This window comes from Prinia subflava, chromosome 2 (genome assembly GCF_021018805.1).
Source record: "Prinia subflava isolate CZ2003 ecotype Zambia chromosome 2, Cam_Psub_1.2, whole genome shotgun sequence".
In the NCBI taxonomy this organism is placed as follows: domain Eukaryota; kingdom Metazoa; phylum Chordata; class Aves; order Passeriformes; family Cisticolidae; genus Prinia; species Prinia subflava.
In genome coordinates this window covers 47028818-47055135 of record NC_086248.1, presented here as the reverse complement: position 1 = coordinate 47055135, position 26318 = coordinate 47028818, and positions in this window count along the sequence as shown.

Sequence of the window (26318 nt, the reverse complement as noted above, 5' to 3'; positions counted from 1 at the left end):
CTCCCACTCAAACTGAAACACAAGAAGGAAAAACACAGGCAGTAGGAGAAGGGTTATGCTTCCCAGGAAGAACATAGGGATACTTCTCTGGAGTGTATGGTGGGATCAGAAAAGCTAAGGCATGGCTGAACTGTGTTAAAGGATGTGAAGAATGACAAAAAGGGCTTCTACAGGTACCTTATTGAGAAAAAGAAGACAAAAGAAATTGTACTTATCTCTGATAAATGGGACAAGAGTCTTGAAGGAACCAGCAAGTTCAGCTGCTAAGCCACTCTTCATCATATTTGAAAAATTAAGCCAGTAAGGGAAAATCACCAGTGATCAGAAAAAAGGGGAAATATCACCTCCATTTTTAAAAAGGGTAGATTGAGGACCCTGAGAACTACCTGCTAGTTGCCTTCACTTCTGTCCTCGATCAGATCATTAAACAGATCTTCCTGGAAGCTATGCAAGGCATACAGATGACTGGGGGAGATCAGAGAGAGCAAACACAGATTCACAAAAGGCCTGACTAATCTGGTCATCTTTTATAATGGAGTGACTCTGATGGTGGAAAATGGAAGAGCAGCTGATACCACCTACTTCAGCTTCTGCCAGGCCTTTGCCACCGTCCCACAGAACATCCTTGTTATCAAATTGAAGAGATATAGATTTGATGGATGGACAGTTTTATGAATAAGGAGTTGGCTGGAGATGACTGCATGGCTGCATCCACAGAGCTGTTGTCAATGTCTCAATGCCCAAATGGGGATGAGTAACAAGGTGTTACCCTTAGGGGCTCACACTGGTCAATACATTTGTTAGTGGTACAGGCAGTACAGGTACTAAAAGGATGAAGGGTAACAGTTCTAAACTAAAAGAGCTTAGATTTAGCTTAGATATAAGGAAGAAACTCTTTACAATCAAGGTGGTAAGACACTGGAACAAACTGCCCAAAGAAGCTATGGATGCCTCATCTTTGCTTTAAGCAGCTTGGTTTAGTAGATGACCCCAGCTGTGGCAGGAGAGGTGTAAGGAGATACTTTTTAAAGGTCCCTTCCAAACCAAATCGTTGTGTGACCATTATGACCAACTCCTCCAGCCTCTTCTGGTTGTCAGCTGGTGGCCTGCGTCTGAGGGCCTTATGCATCTGAGCATTGAACTCCCCCAACTGGACATCACTGGACACCAAGTTTCTGAAAAAATCCCAGTCTTTTCATGCCAACAGTGCTCATGACAGAGGAAGACCTTTGTTGATCTACCAGTGTTCATGAAATAAGTCCAAATCAACCTTCAAACTACCTCTAAGATTATAAAGGTCCTATATGAAAAAAAAAATCATCTAAGGACGCCAAATATAGTTACTTTTCATGTAACTGCTATAAATACTGTATCATTTCATCTTCATTTCTAGATAGTCTTTAAATTTTCCTTTAGTTTCAGAACATTTGGGTCAAGGAGCAACACAGACATTGCCATTTGTTTTAAGCTTGTAATATTAAAATATCTCATAACATACCTTGTTAAGTCCTTGAGAGGGACATTATACACACCCATATACATTTATAATTTAAATAAAAGGGTACCTGAAAGGTGAAACAAAAAAAAAAAAAAGAAAAAGAGTGAGGAAGTTTTCTGAGCAATATGTAGCTCCCCATTAATCGAATAAGGATAAAATACCTGTTTTCATAATTCCAGAATTCATTAGACATTGTACTCTAGACTGTACCTTTTCCTTCTCTTGTAAAAAACTAGTGTAAACAATGGGACTTAGATGTTGTAGAAAATTCAAGTGTTTAATAGTTCACGAATATAAGAGCTTCAAGTTTGTTAACAGGAAGTGATAAATTCTATTTGGCTTAATGAAGGGACTGTGTTAAAAAGTCCCTATGGGGATGTTTTCTTATTTTTCCTTCTGTCTTGCAACAAAGCCTTTTATATACTGCAATAAAATTTATTTGTTCTATTTTCTCTATAATATTCCCAAAGTTTCTGTTGAAAACCAAGCTTTGCAGAGAAAGCAAGTATGACTTTGTTTTATCAAATTGCACAGTCCTTACACAGTCCTCAGTTCATGTACTGATAGACTTGGGAAAGCTGCAACTTCTACATAGCCTTTCAATAATTACCCTCCTCAGCTTTCATTACTTCTTCGGACTACAAGGCTTCCAGGTGACATTTTAGGTATTCTTTTCTTTCCCAATAAATAAAAAAGTCTATTCTTTTTGATGACCCAGTAGGCTGGAAATTATGCCAGGACCTCAGTGCTGCAAGAAGCCATGGCTGTTACAATAGAAATGTAGCAGGTCTGCAACTTGATCTGCAGGTCTGCATTTCAGGTCTACTTCACAATTCAACATGGCTAAAAACTTCTGACAAAGAATATTTATTCTCTTATTTAGTCATAATTCCTTAGCACTGTCAATAGGACATAACTAAAAGCTTGAAAATTGCAAGAGACATATGAAATGCAACCACCAATTAATACTATCCTAAATCTAGAATAATGATTTCTAAAAATATAATAGCAGGAAAATTAGTAACACAGTTCTGGTACAAATCTTTGGATTATTTTTTTTGTTGTTGTTCCTGCTAAATGTGTGATATCTTCAGTATTCATTAACACTCTTGAATACTTACTTACCTATGTCATGCATTACCTAAGAATAAATGCCATACCTACTGGTTGAAACTGGAGATTGTCACATACATTTGATCATATTCAGTGGCCCAAATGACTGCTGCAGTAATAAAAAGATGTGGCTTTACCCACCAAAGGATAGGCTTTATACTGACAAAATGTTTTTTACAGTGTCTAATTTTTTCATTGACTAAATGTTATGTTAGTCCTGTAATACCGATTCCACTGAGAATTGAAAATTTGAGACTCAGCATAGAAATAAATCTGATAAAAATACTTCATTAATATGTTTATTAAGAGTCTTAAAATACTTGCTTTTTGAAATCTGTTAATGTTCTCATTTTTTAAAATGGTTGTACAGAGTGTTGTTTTTAAACCTCTAACCATTCTTTGACTTCAGCATCTCAAAACAACAGGATGTTTAGCTCAAAGACTGTAGACAAATCCTAGAATAAAGCCAAATAACTTGCCATTATTGAAGACAGTGCTGACACTGCCAGCAGCTTCAAGAAAGAAGTCTTATTACAAATCAGGGATGCATGGAAATCAGCAACATGGCATATGACATATATCTGACATATATACTCTACAGCATATACTCAAATACAGTGAAGTACATATTATCTCAGATGCTATCCAATTTATTTCAAAAGGACATCACAGAAAATAAAATACTGATCATATTCAAACTATATTAACCTTCATATTTTACAGACAAATTTCATGACTGGGTGATTTTCATGTTAAAATTATAATCTGAATATTTAAGCATTGATTTTGACATATGTAATAAGAGCAAATAATAATACATTTATAACAAAGCAGCAAGCAGAAAGTGATTATGCTTCACTATTAAGCTAGGTGCAGCCAAAATTCCTGTATGGCAGCGTCTAAATTCCTGTTGAGTTCTTTTCATACTCCCTATTTCTGTCAAATTTGCAGTGGCATTTGCTCAAATTATTTTCTTCACTTGTGATCTATTATTGATTCATGGCCCTTTTTTTGTGTGTCTCAAAATGATACCTCAGGTTGTATAAATCAAAAGTAGATTTACTAGACCTGGGCAAAATTTGTATTCAACCAGAAGTCATTGGTTGACCAAAACTGTTACCAGATGCTTGTTGAATAAGGGAAAAAAAAAGAAGGAAAGTCATGAGTTAAACCGAACAAGAGAAGAGGTAAAAATTTTTAGTATTTCACTTAAGTCTTTCCATTTTCTCTGGGTTTAAATGGTTCTTTCTTTCGGTATTGACCAGGTGTCATTGCAGCTCCATACAAAACCTAATATGAAGTAACATTTTTCATTTTTTAAATGCATTGAGATTATTTTTTTCTGAACTTTGCATTTCACCAGTGATAGCAAAATTGCTTTCACTTCAGGGTGCCCTCAAAACTATTCATTTCCTTTTTATCATTTAGTTCAGTGGATCAAAGGACAGTTTTACACAACTTTGACAGCAACAGGTTTACTTTTTCTTCATTGGTATTAGGCATATTAATCTGTTTATCTGTGCAACACATTAAAAAAAAATATATGTAATTTCTGGATAAGAAGTTTTACTTATAATTAAAAAAGGTAGTTGTTCATATGCTTTTACACTGCACTCTCTCTAAGACATTTATGGCTGCAGAAGTAACTCATCTTCACCATCTTCCAGACCTGGCAGTTTCTATAGCAGTGGCAGCTAACTCTCCAGTTTCAAAAAGATAACTGTATGAAATAACACTAGTGCCTCCTGAATGTGATTCTGACAGTATTTTCAAGTTATGAAAGAACTAAACTCCTGTTTTGCTATAGTGGCTTCTAAGATATGCAGCTGGAGGAAGTGCATTAATGATCAATTTGTGTGCACATTCGTGTCTGCATTTGCTCCCCACAGTCCCCACTGATGACAGTCCAGTAGTGACAAAGTCACAAAGACACAGAGGTCTCCTGTTGTTGCCATCAGCAGTATTGTGTTTGGGAAATAATGCAGGAGAAACAAGGAAGGATTCATATGTAACATGGCCCAGCTTTTGCTCTCCTTCCCCAGGCTTCCAAAACAACTTTTTAGTTCAGGCAAGTAATTAATGGAAAATAAAATCTTGCAGTTGTTTGGACTTATCTGAAACTAAATAAATCTTAGCAATGAAATGCTTATGGAGACAGTCATTTCCATTATATAATAGTGGGAAAAAATTGTTTAGAGAATACTATCTGAAATAAGCAATGGGAATTCACTACAAAAGTGTAAACATTACTTAACTGCAATAGTCACTGAAAAATTACTTTTTATTTTTTATTCAAGTCAAATGAAAGAACATATTCATCTGTATGGACTAATTTTAAGTTAAAAAAAATAAAATAGCTTTTTTACTGGAAAAAACTGAGTGCAACTTACATTTCCTGTTGCCAGGTCTTGAGATTTTATCACAAATCTGGTGATATTCAGTACTGGTCTGTAATGTTTCTTGACCTTTAAACCAACCACAGAATTTCTAGGGACTTATTTTTTGGATTTGATCACCTGTGGATTGCAGTACTAACATATTAGCTGTCCTAATCAGTACAGAGCAGTACAGCCAATTCCCATTGCACAAAAGTCTTCAAAAATCTTCCATATGCTCTTCTAAACTGAGACCCTAGAATCCAGCATCTGGCACATACATAACTCACCTAACTCCACATCCTCTAGGAGCCAAGATTTCACCTGTTTTTACTTGTATAGAGAAGTAGATTCTTTACCTTTGGTTGCAGCCATTGATGTCTTTCAAATTTACTGTGGTCCTGCAAAGTATGGGTAGTATTTAATTTAGAAGGAATATTTTCAGTCTTCATTTACCATTCAAATGTGAAGCAGTGGGGTGTAAAGCCTTTGGATGAATGTCATTTGACATGTTCTATTTGACTTTTTAAAAACAATTTACAATTTTCTCATGCACATTAGTGATTCAGCATTGCTGCTGATTTTGTGCAAATGCTTTGCAGTCTTTCAGTTGTACTCTAGCAGATCCTTCCAAATATAAAGTCCAAGCCACTCTAGATATTTCAGATGAGACAATGCTCACTCAACATTACTTTTGCTCCCTACTTTTGCTTTTGACCACAGCTTTTAGAATCCAGATTTCCCTCTACAGAGATGCCTTACACAAAACGAAAAACAGATTTCCATTCATATCTCCTAATATTCAATGTTCCTGCAAAACTTATGATCAGTGATTTCATTCACTAGAATATCCAGACATTAAGCACAAAAGGTAGAAAGCAAGGGAAGTAAACTACTGTGGACATATGGGCCTCTTTTGTAGACAAGAATAGAGGTTCTGACTCAGCAGACCTGATGGAGAAAGCTTAGACTTTAAGTGCTTGATTGGGCAGTAAAATCTTGTGTGCTACGATGCTTTGAAACAGTTTGCAGAAGAAAACCTGCTAATGATGCCCCACAAAAATCACCAAAAAGATTGAAGATGCATGAGAACTATAGTCAATATATTTCATAGTCTCAAACTGATCAGGATTTCTACATAGAAAAAGAGATTATACACCTCAAATATGTTTCAAATGTTGAGAATTTATCCTTCCTCACACAATCTTTGTTCAAATTCTCACCTATTTCCAAACAGAATAACTACAACTTTGATGTCAGGCAAAATCTTTTTTGGTTTTGCTTCTAATGTGAAGAGACCCTCAAAAACAAACAGCTTGGCCAGCTGAAGGGTGTATCAATTTGACTCACATGAATGAACAGTACAGAGTAATAACATAATGTACAACATTTCTTTTTACATCAACACAAAACAGATTTCAAAGAGTATTCCCAAGAAAAATTGTGCGTTTCAAAAAACAAAGAGGGAGACCAAAATTCAAGACTGTGTTGTATTTTTGTTTCTATTTTCCTGCTTATCAGGTGATATAGGAAAAGTCACTATATCTCTGGTTTTGCCTTGGCCTCTTAGATCATAAGCTCATTGGGATGGGATATGCTTTTCCTGGTGATTGTGTAATGCCTAGCAGAAAGAGGTGTCTAGAGGAACATAAAAGTTAACTTTAAAAAGAGCTATTCAATGCATAAAACAGAAGTAGGCCACTGAGTATTGTTTGACTTCTAATTGCAAAAAGAAATACCAAGGAACATTCTATTAAACACATGCATCTAGCATAAGAAACCAAACTAAGTGTTTTTCTAGCTTTCCTCTAGAAGCAGAACTGAAATCACTGACATGGACATACAATTGAACATCTGGGTGTAACATCCACTGGTGTCTTCTGTCTCTACTAAACTGTCTCTCTTGCTAGGAAGGTTTTTTTTAAGCTTTTATTATTGAAGAAATTGTTATTCTCACATTAAAAAATAGAAGACATCAGGGTTACCTGATCATAACCTAAGGCAACAGAAAAGGATGGTGAAGGGAAGAGGTTTGCCACCTGTGTGGCCACTGAGCCACACGATAATAGTGAATCCAATAATAAGATTAGAAAGTATAAAAGCCTTCTACATGAAGCGGTTCAACTGCTTGGCAGATCAGGGCTGTTCCCTAAAGCATATTCACTAATGTATTGTCCAGATAAGTATTAAACATCCCTCATAAAAGTGTGTAGTGTGCACAAATTTTTCCTGTATTGTAATATTCCTGCCGGGACTGGCCAAAGATCCAAACATCCTGATTTAGTGTCTGTACCACCTAGGAAGAAATTTATGAAATGTTTTGGTCCTGCTGCTTTCCGATTGTTTGGGCATCAGGGAAATACAAAACTAAGTCAGTTGGATCCTGTAAGTCTTCTTTTCCTGTTGACTCTGGCACAAAAGTACATATTTTGGAGCTGGAAAATTGAGATGTTCTCTTTGCACACACAAGTGGGGTAGATTTCATAACAGAAGATCAGCCAGTAAGGAAAAAAAAATATTCCTGTACCAAAAATATTGGATAAATTTTAAGTGAGGGGGATGATATGGAATGGTCTCAGCATTCTGTCATTTTGTGAATCCACAAAGGAGAATGTAAAGGAAGCAAGGACAGCCATGTCTACTTGGAGTCTATGGGCAAGGATGTGCATTTGATCATGTGGGCAAAATAAAAGTATGTATCTGAAGTACACAAAATCTGAGGTTTTTCCTCTGGTTAATATATTTCAGTAGCCCTGGTGTTTCTGCTTGCCTGCCTTCAAAGGCAACTGGAGAAGAAATTTTAATTATAACATGATAAAATAAAACCTTAGATGTACTACATAATAGAATGACATAGTTCTTTATGGAACACATACTACTCCAAAGCGTTAGTCACCAGCACAGGTGTAGAAGTTCTCACTGATAACAGTAATATTATTTACTATTTCCAATGATGGAGGTACTTAAAAATTACTTGGTTAGGTAATATGTAATATATTTACATATGATCAAAATATCATTCTTGTAAATTACAATTATTCCAATACTTAAAAGATGCCATTCAGAAGCTATCAAAAGTGGGAAATTTTCAGTTATAGGCTGTTGTCCAGAAAGGAAAAAGTCCAGATGGAAGGGGCAATACTTGGAAGGACTGTTTTCCTTGTACATAAAATGAAAAATGGAGCAATTCCTGACAAGTGTTTCTTTCCAGAACAAAGATAGTGGATGGAAAATTTGTTGTATGCATGCCCAAACAACACTGTTCAATTTCTAAAAGCAGAAAGGCTATCCTCGATGTCCTTGAGAGGAACCCCCTGCCGGGCTACAAGTCGAGTGTAACAAAATGACCACTACTTCACGGGGAGCCTCCTCCAGATCTGCAAACCTGGAGATCTCTGTTGGTCAACATTGCATGGTTTATCATCCTGGAGCAAGTTTAATCAAGAATTCAATGGAAGGAGCTGGAAAGAGCTGCTCCAATAGAAAAGCTGGCCTTCACTACTTGGGGCTCTGCCAGGGACCTCACAGTTTTACCAATAGTTTCACCACTCATTCGACATTACAGTGACATCTGTGTGCAACCACACGTAAGACATTTAATTTTTTTCACTAAAAAATTAAATTATTTGAATTGCCTAACTCAAGATACTAAGTTGAACTTGTTTCCACTATTCATAAATTTTGCTTTAAAATACAAAGTAAAGGGACAAAATTACTGGTGAATTAATGAAAATGTATTCAATTGGTTATTGTGCATAAGTTCTGGATTTGGCACTGGTTGTGTGTTTAAAAATATGTCTCCTCAGTGGGTAGGAGACAGAATGCTTAACTAACAAAACAAGAAAAACATTTAGACCTGCACACTACTGGTTGAGCTGTCAACTATCATTTGATGAAGAATATTTCATAATATGAGATGGATCAATATTTAATGAAACAGTACATGGATTTGGCCACTTTTAGGAGCTTAGATAAATAGATTTATGATATTAACATAAGGCTAGTAAGGAGTGAAAAACAGGATTATTTTTGTAGCAAATTTCTGTCAGATCAAGCATGAAAGAGAGATGCTGTGCTCTCAGGAATCCTTACATCTCAGCTCAGCTCAACTTAGTTTTTTCCTCTTGTCACAACCAGCTCACTACAATGACTAACACATGGTGTTAGTCAAAGGAAAAAGTGAAAAAAAAAATCCTTTCTCCTCTGGTAAATCTATGCCTGATATTTCTTCACTTTTAGGAATACTGATATGCCAGTGAGAAAGTCACACAGGGTTAGTAGTGAAGCATTCTATGCTTGCAGGTATAATGCTGATACACAATTTATTTCAAATAAAGCTACGCAAAGTTTGATCTAATCTATTACTGCTTGAGAAGCTACCTTAGGCAAAGCACTAATTGATGGGGCCTTTATTGTCTAGTGTAATTAACCTGTGTCAGGTTTCAATATAGGGTGAGGGGTGAAGGGTTTGAGAGCAGCCCTGTAGAGAAGAACTTGGGGGTGCTGATGAATGAGTGGCTGGACATGACCCAGCCATGGGCACTCCCAGCCCAGACAGCCAAACGTGTCCGGGGCTGCATCCAGAGCCCCGTGGGCAGCAGGGCCAGGGAGGGGATTCTGCCCCTCTGCTCTGCTGAGCCCCCACCTGCAGGGCTGCATCCAGCTCTGGGGTCCCAGCACAGGAAGGACAGGGAGCTGTTGGAGCAACCCCAGATGAGGGATATCAAGGTGATTAGAGGGATGGGGTACTTCTCCTACAAGAAAAGGCTGAGAGAATTGGGATTGTTCATTCTGGAAAAGAGGAGGCTTTCAGTGACCTAATTAAAGCCTTCTGCTACTTGAAGGCAGCATACAAGAAAGATGGAGAGAGATTATTTACAAGAGAATGTAGTGACAGGACAAAGGGAAAATATTTCAAACTAAAAGAGAGTAAATTTAGATTAAATGCTTGGGAGAAATTCTTTATTGTGAGTGTGGTGAGACACTGTAGCAGTTTGCCCAAAGAAGATATGGATGTGCTGAATGCACTGAAGGAAGGCCAGGTTGGTCGGGGCTCTGAGCAACCTGGTCTAGTGGAGGATTGAAACTGGATAATCTTTAAGGCCCCTTCCAGCCCAAACTATTCTATGATTCTATGATTCAATGTCACTAGACTCTTCAGAACATGAGCTAGTTCCATTGTAAGTTCCCCAGAGCAAAGGCATCTCCTGTGGACACAGTCTGCACCTAATCAAGTGGGTAAAAATAATTAGTGATAAGGTTTAATAACATAAAAATAATAACAGTAACAACAACGTGCAGACTTGCAGGTAGATCTGAAGGCCTACAGTTAATCACTGTTAGAAACTTTGAAAACTGACAAAAATTTGCTGTATTTATTTAGCTTTGGTCTTAGATCTTAAACTATATCTCAGTTAGTATCTCAATAAATTTGAGATTCAAATAAGCAGCTCTTTAAGGTAAAATAGTAATCCATGCATAAGTATACTTTATTAGTTGTAAAATTTCAAGAGTAGTTAGTGATCCCATTATGTAAAACTCACATATATTAGTAAAGAAAAGCTCTTATGAGGTGGGGACCCTATTCTCTTGAAATTATGTTGTAAAGGCATTCCCCAAAAAATTGAATTTGGGAGACTTCTTCCTTTACTTCTTGCAGGAATAGCAAAACCTAAGAAGATTTCCCCAAGTAAACACAAGTCTTCATTCACAGAAATGAATAGAGCAAGTAATTTAGACTGGAACACCTCTCCTGGTTTCTCACTTTTGAGTTCAGATGAAGTAACCAGGGTCTTCACTCAGTTACTGCGCAAGGAAAGCAACTCTCCTCAAAACAAATGTATAGTAAATATCCAATAACAAAGAGCAGGGCCACAGGCAAAACAAACAGGAGGCCCCAGCCATCTGGGCATGCTAATGCTTCAGAAACTTCCTAATAGGCATGAAGTTTGAGTGGAACACAGACTGCAGCATGCCAGCAACTCTTCTAAGGTCAGCTTCCTTGTGGACGGGCACTTACACAGTAGCATCTTCAATCACATCAGTATCTGACAAGCATCTTAAATTTTCTCTTAATTGCCCAGTGCAGGTTCATGCCATGAATTAGGAAACCTCTGCTTTGCGGAGATATTCACCTACATTTTCAGAAAGCTTTGCAAAACAAATCTTTTTCTAACACAGAGCGGCTTTTAGGTTGTTTGGATATGGAGAGATAATACTTTCTGCATGCACAGTGGGAAAGGTCCACTTTGGGACCCTACTTTAAAGAGCTAATATTGATGGAATAAAGCACACACATATTTGCCTTCCTTACTGCTTTTCCTTGGCTATCGCAGCACTGGATGGTCATGCTAGAAACCCTGAGTTTGAAAATTAGATTATTTTGTCTACATGTTTTAACTGTTGCTTCTATACTGTTCCAACCCAGCCCATACTCAGGAAACTAACAACTTGCAGAGAAAATGGCACTATTCTTTGCTATTTGCAAGGACCTCTCCCTGTTAGCTATAAACTGGAAAAACCTCAAATGCTTCCTGGAGCTGCTGATAAGCACCCAATACCTCTGAATGGCTTACATTTGCAAAGCTAGGAGGGAAGTCTTGTAAAAAGTCTTTCCTGTAATTCCAGACAATTCCTGTTTAAGGTCAAGCCAGAAATTCTTCACAAATAGTTTCTCTTGGGGTACAGAGGTATTTCCTTTTCAGGTTCTGGCTAGGACCCAAAGTGCAAAAGAATGAGGAAAAAAACTTAATGATAATCATAAAGCTAACCAAAAGCCTCCTATCTCAAAAATGCTCCCTCTAATACTTGCACTACAGTCTGGCAGGCACTCGTTAAAAACTGATATCAAAATGATCACAACCAAATGTGGTATCTTAACATATTCCACATCTCAACAGCCTTATAGGCAAGGTGCCCTCTGACCTCCAGTTCTATCTCTGCTGATAAAACATTTTATTTAAAAAAGAAAAATATTTTTTCACGTTAGTCCCTATTTGCAAAAGATGTGCCGTTGCAGTTGGTGGAATTTGCTAAATTCTCCCTAACGTGCAGGGCACCTCTGTGCACTTTTCTCTTGACTCCATACACCAACACAAGCATCAGTAGACAAAAGGGGATACTAAAAACCTGTAGGGAAAGCAGACATATTTGTTCTCACTTTCTGGCTACTTTCATTAACTTATTTTATAAACATCTTGACATTATTTTAGCTTTTTCTAACATGGCAGTACATGTATGTACCCTCTTCATTTTATTTACCAGAAAACAGTAATCAAAGGCAGATGAACCATCTGGATTAAATGTCAAGTCCTCTAACATGTAAGCCCAAGAAATCTGAGCTCTGAACTATACTTTGACTGCAGTTCTGGTTTGGATTTCAGGTAAATAATTTAAAATAGGAAAACTGTGCCAACATAAATCAATTTCCTGTGTTATTTTTGTGTTTAATGTAACAGCAAGTGCCTCATTCCTGAGTGACATGATGAGACCACAACATAGCAAGGGCAGAAATACCCCCCAATAAGGCTTTGGCTCAGCTTCCTGATTCCTTTCAAAATATACCTTGCCAAAAGGCTCATGTGTGGTTAAACCAGAACCCATCAGAGACCTCATCATAGATTAAGTATTGTGATTTTCAGGTCATCTGTTTCTAGTTAGAACAGGAGAGGAATGGAAAGTATGAATTCAAGGTAACAATCCCTGACTCCATTTTTGTCACCAAAAATTTATTCTTATAGCCCCAAAGGTACATTAATTTAGGTTCAGTATTTTATTTCACTTCATCATATGTTGCTGTTTTGTATAGTCACATGCAGTCAAAATTCTAAAGCAACTTCTACCCCATTAGAGACCATTGTATTGGGGCCCATTCTCTGCATTTGGTTGTGTGGGGACTGGCTCAGATCCATGCTTTTCAAGTCTCCTACCTTCCAAGACAGGAGATTATTTTGCTGCCTCCAGATTATTTCTCAGGATTGGTTTATGCTCCCTAGAACATCTCTGGAAGAGCACCAGCTGGTTAAGAGCAAAATGGTGCAAGTAATTAGATAGTGTAAAGGCTGTGACATGGCATTTTGAATTTATAACATAGACTAGAAAGCCTTGCATCCAGCTGGATCTTTTCATTACTGAGAAGGAGGAAATTTCAGGCATAATGCACTCTGAAGGCACATTTCTTTTGTTGGTGGTTGTATCATTATTGCTAACATACCTGCATTGTTCACTGGAATTGCGTTTAGTAAGCAAAACTTTCCTCTGTAAATGCAGTTATTTACTTTGATTAATATAAATTCCCTTCTTAAAGACTATGTGATTCTGTTCATCGTGTTGAAATCCTTAAAAGAACCAGTTTCCTCACAGGCTTTTTGAGATCCCCTCTTTCAGTAAACACCAAAAAAAAAAGCTTTTCTGAACTTCCACCTCTGTTCCTGACTGGGAAATGAAAATGCAAAAAAATATACATGAATGAAAAAGTTTATTAAAATAAAAGAGATTCAGCTAAAATTTTAACTTAAAATAAAGCTGATTTTGTATTTCTTTAGATCAGCTCCTGTGTTATTGGAAGGTTTTCCCGACAACAGTGGTATCTGGTGAACTGCCGGAGACTGTCATGTCACCCCTATACACTCAGAAAATAGAACAGGCTTATGTTCTGGATATTTCTAAATTACAGTCTGAGTTGGAAAATCACTCTCAGTTGATTATTTTAAGGGCTTCAGGAAAACACCTTTGATATAAGCAAAATGTGTAAGAAAATAAAAATTTCGTTCAGATTTGCAGATCTTCCCATTAGAGAGTTTATTTATTTTAAGAGGAGACTTTATGCAAAAAGTCTGTGCATATAAAAATGTATTCTACAGGGCTTAATATGGCTTGGTCTCAGTCTAAATGGTGGAAAGGAGCTGGGATCTATCCCTGGGCTATTCCTTCAACCCTCCTTTGGTATGGCACTTCACAGCTCTGGGATTTGTTTTTCCTAAATTAATTGGAAAGGTGATGACACTCTTACAGGTTGTAGAAGAGAAAGCCAGAAATTACTGTGTGGCTGAGGGGGGAAAAAAGGGGAGGAGGAATTAGTTGGATTGGTCTTACACTTCTGCTTTAGGACTAATGTACTTGTACTCTGGGAGCTCCCTATTTGTCTCTACATATTAATATGATTGCAGAGCATAACTTTTCAGATGGAGTGTATGTTTTTTGTTGTCCAGTGTTTATCAAGATCAACCCCACTTTCCATTTAGAATGAAAATATGCACGCACACATGTATGCATTTGTGTGGACATATGTACAAATATATTTGCATATGCATCTTTCTTTTCTTTCTTTGGCTCCTTGGGTTTGTTTCTTCTCTTCACAGGTGCTATTTTGCACATCAATATTATTTCCCTTTTTCCATTAGAAGAACTTGTGTGATAACCTTCAACAGCGACTTTCAGAAAGTTATTACAGGCTTAAGCATAGTTTGCATTTCAGATAGTCTAGGCAAATATGATACATGTTTAACCACTTTTGACGCTGAGGAAAAAAATGCCAGTATTCCAGCCTGTTGTTCTGATATACCTTCTTGCCTGTTAGTCTGCAAATCATATTTCCCCAGTGTATGTAAGCCATAGGCTGGTGTCTTCCCTGCCACATGTAGAAGTGGAAGTGTACAGGGGATGCCCAGCAGCAATCATACCACAGGTGCTCACTACTCCTTCCACCCTTCCAGGAAGACCAACCAACATATTCTCACCCCTTATTCTGCTGAAAAACTGCAAAACACTATAACCACCAGGATAAAACAGTGTATATACTGCTTGCAGCAACCAGATAGTGGAGCGAAAAGGAGCAGGAGAGACCATAACCATGTTCATGTTTCTGGATTTATTCCATAATTCCATAATTTAAATTTTATGTTTTTATTTATTTGTGGTTTTGTTTCATGAAAGGTCAAAATAACTTTGTGGGAAGCAAATATTAACAATAAGTTAAATATTTGGGTTGCTTTTTTAATTAAAATGCATGCCTAATTAAAGATTTTTGTCAGCTCCCAAAATATGTTAAAGTTTGTAACTGCTGCTCCACCAGTTCCCATCACATGTTAGAGAACTTAAAAAAGCAACACTCCTACATAAAATTTCACAGTGAAGAAAAACACTGAAGTTTCCTTTAAAAAGCATTTTTCTGCCTTCATATCTCTGAGACATATTACTTGGAACCAATTCTGCACATCCAAAGCTCAGAGTATTGCAAAGCCATTAGCAGTAGCTGCAAAGGAATGGCAAACAAAACACTGAAAATATACCAGCCTCGTGTGTCAGATTTCAAATGTCAAAACTAATCTCTTTATCTACTATTGATTTCTTCTCTACTACTTCAGAAAAACCTTAAAAGTAAACATTGGAGAGATAAAATTAATTTTATCTATTCTTATGATGTCTTGTGACTATTTACTCACAAAAAATTATTTTCATGGTACATTGTTTTTTAGAATTCTGGAAGAGAAAATTATAGAAGAAATGCAGGCATAATGCAAATTACAGCACCTCCACTGCAACAGAAATAAATGTGGTCATCAGGGAGGGTAAATCCTGTCATTACACTGGCTGATTTTGGGTTTGGTCTTCTGCTGACTCATCCTCACACATAGACATGAATGTTTATAATAGCAGTCTTCAAAATGGCACACTCCTTTCTGTCTCCCATCTGTTCATCTTGTTGGAAAGGAAAACAGGAATTGGACATGCATAGCCAAACATTTTTCACTACAAAATGCTTTTTGATAAAGGCTCAATTTCTTATACCTTCACAGAATTTAGCTCTACAGATTTCAGTTTTTGTTTTGTAATTGGTAGAAACCTCAGCTTTTCATAGTGTTTCTGTTCTGAACCTTCTTATTTAGAAACAGAATTATATATAAAGTGTAATACAAACTTTTGTGTAAGAGAAATATTTTAATAAACTAAGCATTTTGCAACCACTGAAGTAACGCAGTCAGCACTGTTTTACCTAAGATAGTTGCAATCAAAAACAGTTGTAAAAAAAGAAACAAATAATGGTAGTAGCAATTCACAGTGATTCAGAATGAAAATTTTGAACTCTTGGCAATCTACCTCAGACAGGGATGACTACTTCTTCCCAACAGGACTTACATGTGGCATTCCAGTCAGCCCTTGAGTCACCTGCTGACCAGGTATTTGTTTCCTTGCATTCAGGGGTGTTTAATACAAAATATAGAACAAAATCTACACTCCTGCTGCCATGCCTTTGAAGTGCTTTATCCTGCAATTTATAAGCTAAAGCCATTCTTTACAAAAACTGGTAGGAGGGGAGCCATCTAATGTGTATAGAAATAAGAGGAAAAGGTTCCCTGCACTGTAGGAAAATAAACATGTATGCATGTTGTTTATCTTTCTCTTTGAGACAATGCAGCTGTAAATGCCTACCCAGAACAAACAATAATTGTGCTTTTGTGTGAGGCATTGCAGCCACCACTTTGCACAAGAATTACTATAATATTTATATATGACCAGAGCACCTGAGAGTAGTTTCTGGCTACATGGTAAATACTGCTTTTTCTTCTAATCTCTTTCTACTTTGTTCTCAATATTATTAGGTATGTCAAGAAATGTGCCAAGTTGAAAGGCCAGTTTAGTCAGCTAATACATTCCTTGGGTCTACCATCAGTTCACTTGGACTGTGGACATTTTGAACTCTGCCTTTAGGCCCCTTCCAATTACCAACAGATAAACTCCTCTTTAATGGAGTTAGTCAGTCTCACAGTCTGCTCATGACCTGTCCAAGTTAACCAGGAGCTGGTCTATGGGAAGGCTTCACATAGATGGCTCTCATATATGGTAAAGTTACTCTCAGGGTGCCCTGTGGAGATCTTATAAGGTTATGGTGAAAGGTGAGGTGGTTTGTGACTTCTTGTCACAGAGAATAGAGGTAAGAAATTTCCAGGTTTAGTAGAGCAGCAAGAGAGGAGCATGGCTAAATGGCTTTGAGTCCATTTGAGTCCTTTCCCATAGGCAAGACAATCTTGTTACAACCAAAAGCCCCTTGATTGAATCTGCAGGCTTCTTGCCTGTGTTAATCTCGCAGTGATGTTAAATCAAACAATTCTGATGATGGTTTCAAAGGGAAAAAAAAGAAAATTCTGCTTTCTTTCATACAGAAAGGATTAAAGGATTTAAAACCAGGCTTTTTTATCAGCAGTTGAGCAAAGTACTAATATAGAAATGGTTGCTCAGTTGCTTCAGGTTTATGTCAACACACTGCCCAGCCAGGAAAAATTCTTTAGCAAGCATAAAAAGCCTGTGGTTCTCTGATATAGGTACTGCCTTGCTCTTTCTGCCTCAACAGATTTTGTGGGGTTTTTTCTGATGGTTTCTGGTAGATGACTGTTATGTCAGTAATACATTTCCTGTTTAAAATTGGTACAGCCTTTAAATTATAAGCTCCAGAAGTACCTTAAAGTAGCTTCACCAAGGAGACAGCACAACCATTTCTTCACAGGTAAAGATACAGTAGGCTGTTTTCCAATCACTAAAAGTTTACTCTGTAGTTCCAGTGTATGAAGAAATCCAAAAGTAAAGATTTTGCTTCAGAAGTGCATTATGCTCCTAAAAAGTAGTAGTAGTAATAACAACAACAACAAAAATAATAATAATAATAACAACAATAATAATAATAGGAGTATTTTACAAGGTTTAAATCAGTAGCTGGTTGGCCTTCACTTAAGCTCTGTGATGACATTTACATGTCAGTGTTAAAAATAACTATGGAAAGTCATTTAAATAATGCAGAAAAATAAACCCACAAAAAAGGCAAATTTCCTGTAATGGTAGCCTCAATGTCACATGAGGTCTCTGAACCCAATATGGGCTTCATTCAAACTCTCTCTGTCAGTGAGACCTGAATTTCTGTGTCCCTGTCTGAGAGGTCCCCTGTGTGCCTGTGCACACAAATCAGTCTCCACAGCACTGAGCAGCTAAGGTAGGTACCACACAAAACCCTTGGACTCAGCTGACCAGGTGACCCCCTCTAATCTTTCCTGCGTGGTGGAACACATACAGAGCTCTGGGACTCATCCAAAGGAAGTCATAGAGCCATAAAATAGACCAGTCATAGAGGCAGGGTCCCCCAGAGAGACCTGCTGCTAAAGCAGAAACCCCTGGAGTGCTGAGTCCAGACTTGATGTCACTCCTTTACCCTCAAGGACACACTGATGTGCTTCAAGAAAGCCATAAATAGCATCCATATGAACAGTCCCCAGGGTTAATGTCTCCAAAAATGAACTAACACTTTAAGGCAAAGCTTTCTTCCCGAAAGGACAGAAGGTGTGCATATGCAGCCACTGAATCTTTTTATTCACTTATTTTCATTAGTATTTTCTTCTGGAGTTTAGACTTTTTCAAAGAAACCTCAGAAAATATCTCTATGTTCCCTCCGTGCATCTGATTTTTCAAGAAGACATGGTTGTTTAAGTAATAGGTATTGTTTTATGTGTTTTAAAATCATATCTACATGCAGGGTTTCACCTCATGAAAAAAACCTAAAACTCGTTTGTGCCAGTGCTAATATTACATTAAATAAGGAGTATCTTCTTGATCACAGTAGCACATTGCAAGGAAATAGATGTGTGTCACATAATATCCTATTAGTTCAACTGATGAGTACTAATAGGCTTTCAATTTATAAGAAGCAACCATTTCTCTAATCATAAAAAAACCAATTTTTTGTTGAAATGCTAATAGCCATGCTAACCCAGACATGGTGCACCTCTCTGAGAATGAGATTGAAGAATAAATGGATATTGCACCTGTCCTGACATTCCTTGAAATTGCACTGAAGAGCAAGTTGTTATTGTCTCCAAATAGATGCCTCTCCCTGTAAATTCCAAGGGAAGTTTCAGGTGCTGTAAATAAGGAAGAGAAAAAAAAAGTACAAAATCATACTGAAGCATAAGATTCAGTGTAACCTGAAAGAAATATTTCATATATTTTAATTGTTGTCACTGCATTTTTAATTTAATTGCAGCTGTTTCTCATAGAAGTGTTGCTACTACATCATCATTCAGCCTCCATTTATGTTGTGAGCTGACAGCCCTAAATGCATTTGTGTTGATGGCTTAATTGTTTCTTTCCCTGTGCAAATGCAAGTGGAGTAACGTCACAGGATGCCATGCTAGGTTATCTTAACTACAAGGATTGCAACTGTTTGTGACTAGCAAGCAGACACACTTAAAAACACATTTTCATAGAAAGAGGAAAATAATTACTTGTGAGTGTGTTTGGGATAAAAAATAAAATGGAAGGCAAAAGCAATAGCCAAGGATATTTAATACCATATTGTTTCATGATAAATCAGAAAAGGTAGTTGTTTTGTCTTTTTCCCCCCACAGATTTTTACTTCTTAATTTTCCTTTCACGATAACCATAAATAAAATACAGGAAAGACCAAAAAAATGAAGGAAAAACAAAATATCAGCAGGCAAGAAAGACAAAAAAGAAGACACACTTTTGAAGATAAGAAAATCTGTAGAACAAAATTTTCTTGTAAGGATCATTGAAATTACAAAGGTTTAAAATGGAGGTATTTTGCTTCACAGGTTAATTTTTTTCCTACATATGGCTTCATTTTGGGGGGGCTATCTAATGTCATTTAAAGGCAAAAAGAACAAATACTGGCTGTGTCTATTCAGAGGTGGCTCACCGGGCTACTCTACTAAGTCAAGCTATTTTGCCCAGTCTGTGGAAAATCAGAGCTGCATAGAATATGAAGCTTTTTTTGCTAGCGAACATTTAGGGATTTTTAAAACATTTTTCCTCTGTTGTCTGTTGCTTGTACATTCCTACACTAATATGGGGTGTAAGATACTAACCCATCAGTTACGGGACATCTTACAGCCTCATTTTGTACCATAATATTTAACTGCACAAGTCATTGGGATGGAGGCAAAAATTTTCTTCAAAATTTGCAGGGAGAGAAGAAATTATTTTCTTAATATGTTACAACTGCTAGGTGTGTGGAGAAAGTGGAGTTGTGCTACTGAGGGTAGGTTAGGTCCAGGTCTCCAAGGTGTTTTGCCTGTACATATTCATTTGAAACTAGTTTGAACCTGGCTGCCTATAATGAACTACTTCCCACATAGAGATTTTCATTTGTTGTAAAGTGAGATAAAATCATAACGGAGGCACTTTTTGTGCCTATTCTAATTAAAAATACTTGCAGCATTGTAGCACCACCTGCAGGAGGCCTTTTATTTTGCTAGGGTACTCAGTCTACCATGGGAGATCTGTGGGAACATTATAGCCCAAATATTAGAAACCCAAAGATCTTAAAGAGAAATTAAAACAAACAAACAAAAAAATTCAAACAAAACAAACCAAAAGAAAAAAATACTGCTGCACACATGACAAAATCATGAGACATGCTGTTGCAGGCACATAATTTTTAGATCTTGGTTGGGTTTTTTTTTTACTTTTTATTTTACTGAGTTGCTACAAGAAGTTGCTTTTTAAATTACTTGTTAAATTAATTGTTTAAATTGTAGAGTGTAACACTGCAAATTTTCAGGCTGATGTAGTTGGAAAGATTAGAAGTGTGTTTAATACCTGAGGTACACACCCTCCAACAAACAATAGAGATCCTGGGGCCTGTGCTCTCCTGATAGTCCAAAGCCAGGGGGAACCTGCCCTGCAAGGACAGGAGAAGAATTCCCACGCACAGGAAAGCTGCCTGAAGACTTGAGTCCACATGGCTGAGCACTGGCCACATCTCAGGCTGTCCCATGGGGATACTCCTTGCCACACATGCTAGAGGCACATGGACCACTGGACCAGCAGCCCTTCCCCTCTGCAGCTGTGATTTTTAACACCCATCACAGCAAATGCAAGGAACCTCCAGGACTGAGTGTGGGCCAGAAATGTAATAGAAATCCATAAATGTAATAGAAAATCATCTTTGTGGGGTTTTTTTATTATTAATTTCAAGAGCATAATTCTCATCTATTTAGAAACTTGGACACCTGAGCATTTCAGCTTAAGCCTTCAATCCCAGCCCTCAATGTCAAGGCTGCTGTTGTAGGTAATTTAGTCACTGCAGCCCAGACACCATTAATAGGAACAGACCCTGACTCGAGGCTGAGCCATGCAAACAAACACTGCACAGGACTGGACTGCCTGGGGGGAGTCATCCCCAATGACAGGATCAGGGATGTCCCTGATTTTCACCACCCACATCCAGAAGGCTCCAGTGCAGAAAGAACTGAAGCCCTGGAGGGGAGGACTGGAGCCTCGAGGGAAGCACAGCTGCCAGCTGCAATGGGTGCAGATGGGGGAAAACACCACAGCACAGCTCCAAGGCCCTGTCACTTCTGCAGTTTTCTGCATAGCACAGACATGAAGCAGTGTGCAAGCCTCCCCGAACAGCCAACCACAGCACATTGGACAAGATATCAGCAAGAGCAGCAGGCCGTGGAAAATCAGTGGGGAAAAGGAGGAGCAAGGACCTGTGATTTGCAATAGGTCGTCATGCTGTGCACATTTTTAGGGCATTTCATGCATGTGTGACTGAAGATACAAAAGCACACACATGTAAAGCAGCTGTGCTGCTCTGCATGCAAGCTCTTGTAAGCTGTAAAATCTTCAGTCTGCTGCTGATTTGACATTTTTCCATTGTGTTCCCTCTCCTTACCCAGGGCACAGGATGTGTGCAGAAGACTAGGATCAGCAACGGAAGGAGTAAATGTAAATTTGTATCAGCTAAGACAGAAAGACTCTGTGACACACTGCCATTTGGAGCAGAGGAAAAATGCTGAGGGTAGAGAAGGGACAAGAGCCTGTCTTCCTCTTTGCCCAGAAATCCTGCAACCCCAGCCCTGCTGGTGATGGATCCCCACACCCCATCAGAGCAATGCTGCTCCCTCCTGGGCTGAGGAGCTGAAGAAAGGTTTCAAAGAGACAAAAACAGTGCTGTCTGTGCAAATGTTGTGAGAGCAGCACCCCATGAGATTTTGCCTCCCCTCTGAGAATGTGACAAACAGCTGATGCTCTTTATGTGTTTGCTTCCTATTTTAGCTGATTTTTAATTGTGTCACTCACAGCAGCCTGTTTAGTAATGCCAGAAGATGCATGGGCACATGTGGCTGGAAAAGGGATTTTGCTTTTAAATTAGGTACTTTATTTTGTGAGAAAGAGAACTAACAAAACTGTTTCCTGGCAGCAAATCATATGGGCGTTATTCTTCTAAAGTGTCTCAAGTAAAGGAAAATGGGGTTAAAAAGGTAGATTTGCTTGTGGAACTGTGTCTTTCTTTATCACAATTTCCCTTGTTCACTCTTTTCCAGTCCCTCTGCCTTGGTTCACTCCTGGTTCACTCACTCTCTGTCCACACATATGTGTATATGTATACATAGGTTTTGCCTTTCCTTCCTTGATTTTTTCTGTTTGTTTGTTTGTTTTTTGGCAAGAAAGTCAATCTTCAGTATGTTACTGAGTAAAGTCCTGTCTCCTATCTGCTTGCCTGCTCCCTCCTTTAGGCAATATCAGAGCAGTTGCTTTCCCCACAAGAGCAGGAGAAGGTGCAGATTAAAATAAAGATCAGCCAACCCTGTAGCACAACAAATTAGCTCAGGCCATTAAGCATAATGACCTTCTAGAGGCCAAAGGGGTCAGCTATTAGTTCAAAATAATGACCTTCAGCCCAGGCAGGAGGAAGTATATACACAGATGCCTGTCATTCTCTTGATTCAGTTTTCTAAAGATCTACCTGACTCCACGTTTTGTACAGTTAAAATGTTTAACACATTTAATGGGACCTGATGTGTTTGGTGTTTTTTTCTTTCAGGCTGACATGGGAGTTTGAAGTTAACCATGTGGAGGCTGCTAAAAGATCCAGGCACGGTGATTCCAATTAACAACATGAAAACACAGTTTGCCTAATTTTGAACCTACTTAAACATCAAAGGTTCAAAAGTTCAGTGTGAATGTTCCTGGATTAAATTATTTCAGAGAGGAAGGGAGAGTAAAAATAAATAAAAAAATAATTTCCAAGACTATATGGTACAGACTGCTTATCATATGAAATATGAACTGGTTAAGGAAGATATTGAAAGCCCGGACTGGGATTCAGAGGATGTAGATTAAATTCCCTGTCTCTGCCACAAACTTCCTGTGTGGCCTGGAGCAGACTGCATTACTGGCTCTGTGTTTTAGCTTTTGACACGTGCATGGGGTGCAACTAATAAGTCCTTTCTCCTGCCCTTTGTCTCCTTTCTCTCCTTAGAGATGCCCTTTGAAGAAAGGTCAGCAGATCTTCTCTTAATGAGTAAGTACATATACAGAGATGAATACTCGATATAGGATTCACCTCTACTTTGAACACTGCCAAAGAAGAACTAGAAAAACAATAATTGAAAACAGTAGATTGGCTTTCAGGAAATTCTTGACTCTGTCACAAATTTCCTGTGTGACTTTCACCAAGTCATTTAATCTTTCTCTGATTCAGCTCCACAACCATAAAAGTCTTTCTCAGTAATGCAGTGTGTGACACATCCATTCATGGTTGTAAGGCATATGAAATTTACCAAAGGAGGCACAAAATGCATCTAGGTAGGCTTTCTCTGACGAATAAAAGCTGGAAAGCTCAGCAACACAGGCAAGTCTTTTAGAGAGGCTGTCTTGAAACTCCTAACATGCAGTGTTCAGCCCAACGAAGGAGCGAAGGACTAGCAGGCCACAGACAGGTTGCACTGTATATGGTCTCCATATGTGTCCATCTTGAATTTCAAGCACAATTATAATGTGAAACACACAAAGAACCCCACGCATATTTGTTTGTTTAAATTGGGATGAAAAGAGGATTAGAGGGGAGGGATAAGTTTACAAACTCAACAAGTTCTGTGAACCCCAGCTGTCAGGAGAGAAAATTCACAAATCCTTGGACTTCGTTGCTTTCTGTCATACCTTGCTCCAATATGGAGAAGCATGGATTAGTTTATGACTGTTTATGATATGAGAGCTACATAGTGTTTGTGGAAGTATGAAAGCTGTTGCTGAATATCATAAAAAGAATTAAATCACCAAACTGTTTTCACAGGAGGTTTAAAGGTCTGACATAAGTCTTCAAAGAGTAGGTGGAAATTCTGTCCTTAATCTGCCCTGTTGTGCTGAGGTACTGTAGGCAATGCATATGGTATATAACATTATCCAGTGCCAGGGGACTTTTGTAAAGCCTATGGACAAAAAGAAGCTGATAAGGGCAAAACTGTATCATTAGGCTGACACTGGATTTTTCTCCTTTCATGAGCAGATATTGAATAAAAAAGCTTTTCATTTAAAACTGATATTAACCATTTTTAGGTTGCGTGAATGCAACTGTGGGCCCTCGTTTCCTGTGGAGGTCTTGTGAGCATGTGTTTTAGAGAAGGAAAAAACTGCACGAGGGGAGGGTTGGCGTGTCCACTGGTCTCTCTGCCTCTCAGAGATGCCAATTAGGCCTGCTCTCTGCTGGAGAGCTGAACTTCACCCAGTGAGCTTTCACCATCCATCACCTGCCAGCAGGACTGCAACAGCTGCACAGCAGGGCCAGGAGTCCCAACTGCAAAACACCCCACAGCACTTCTGGGAGCACAGATGTGGGACTTTGTGGTTCCAGTTCCTACTTGGGATAATATTTTTTCCTAAATGCTATAGTAGGACACTGCAGAAATCTAGTTAATGGCTTACAAAACACAGACTGGGTCTTTGGAAATGTTTTTAAGCTGTGCAAGTGTTAAAAACAAACAGAAGTTCATTTATACACCAAGTAACTCATTAGGATACGAGGTACATTATTATTTCAATTTTAAAAATGACAAAAGATGAAAATATTCTTATTTGCTAACATTAATCAAACACTGGTAAGAGAAAAACTGAATTAAAAAAATCATTAAGAAAACATCACTCCCAGGCCAACACTGATGCCAGTTTTTTCTTGCTGGGATTGAGTTTTATATTGGAATTACAATATAAGCCTCTGAAAATAAGGTTTACAATGGAAACACTGACAGACTCTTAACTGGAACATGCTATGTGTGCCTTTATAAACATACCAAGCATGATGATCTTGAGCCAAAAAAGTGCTTCTTGAAAAATGTATTAAAAATGAATTTATTCCTTATGCATGTCTAAGTTAAAACTTCTCAGCATGAGATTTATCAATTCCCTTAAGGCTCATCTCTATCCATTGCAGACAACAAAAATGTACTCTATATAAGATAAACTGGAACAGCTCAAGCCCTCTCTGGGATAAGTGGAATGCTTTGCTGGTAGATAGCATTCTCTGCACATTGTGCATATACGAAACCATAGCCAGAACACAACTAGGAATCAGCTGACCTTGATGTAACCTGGTTTTGCCTTCCCTTCCAGCTTTACTGTGCAGCACAGGCAGCCACGCTTGCACGGGAGAACGTAAGATGGACCTGTCACAGTGTGGAGTTCAGGTGGGAGCACAGTGTGGTCACAGTCCTGCTGGCCCCCTGCCCAGCCCTACTGACACCCATGGGAATCCAGCCCTGGGGCAGCAGGGAAGGACATCCATCACAAAGGGATGGTGTATACCTACATGACTGGGTGTGCTGTGCTCCTGTGCCCTCTCCTCTCTCCCCGTCTTCTTCCATCCCCTCTGTGGGGACACAGCAAGGCATAAAAAACATTTCTTTCCCTATCAGGGTCCCCCTCTACCAGCAAGGGAGCATTGGGATTTGGCCACAGTTGTCGCCACTTCTGCAACTGAAAAAGAAAGAGAGTGCAATTTGAAAATTGGATATGGTCTGCAAATGAAATCCGACATGCAAACAGCTAAGAATGCGGGTTATGTGTGATACCCAGCCCCACATCTGCACACAATTTGCACAATGGATTCCCGTCATTTTCCGGGGCTGAAACAAAACCCCAGTTCAGCAAGCTCCACAACTTTCAAGGTCTGAAATTTTTAACAGAGTCTTGCAGTCTGGTCTCCCCTCAGATGGAAATGTTTCTCACTCCAACTCCCCAGCTTGTCTCTTCCAAATGCTGAGCCTGTTCTCAGCCCCAGTCACACATGGCTGAAGATAAGCCTGAGGCAACATCAAGAAGAGTCTGCAAAGATTCTTTAAGGAGCAACTATTAATATATTTCCTGTTAGACACGGAAAATAAGATTAGAGGTGATATCACGACAAAAGCCTTCTGTGAAATGAGGAATAAATGTCATTAATGCCCCCTAATGGGCAAAGTGGTCTCCCACCTGCATGAAGGCCTGTATCATGCCTATATTAGATTGTCATACATGATTGAAAGTGAAACAAGAGCCCTTTCCAA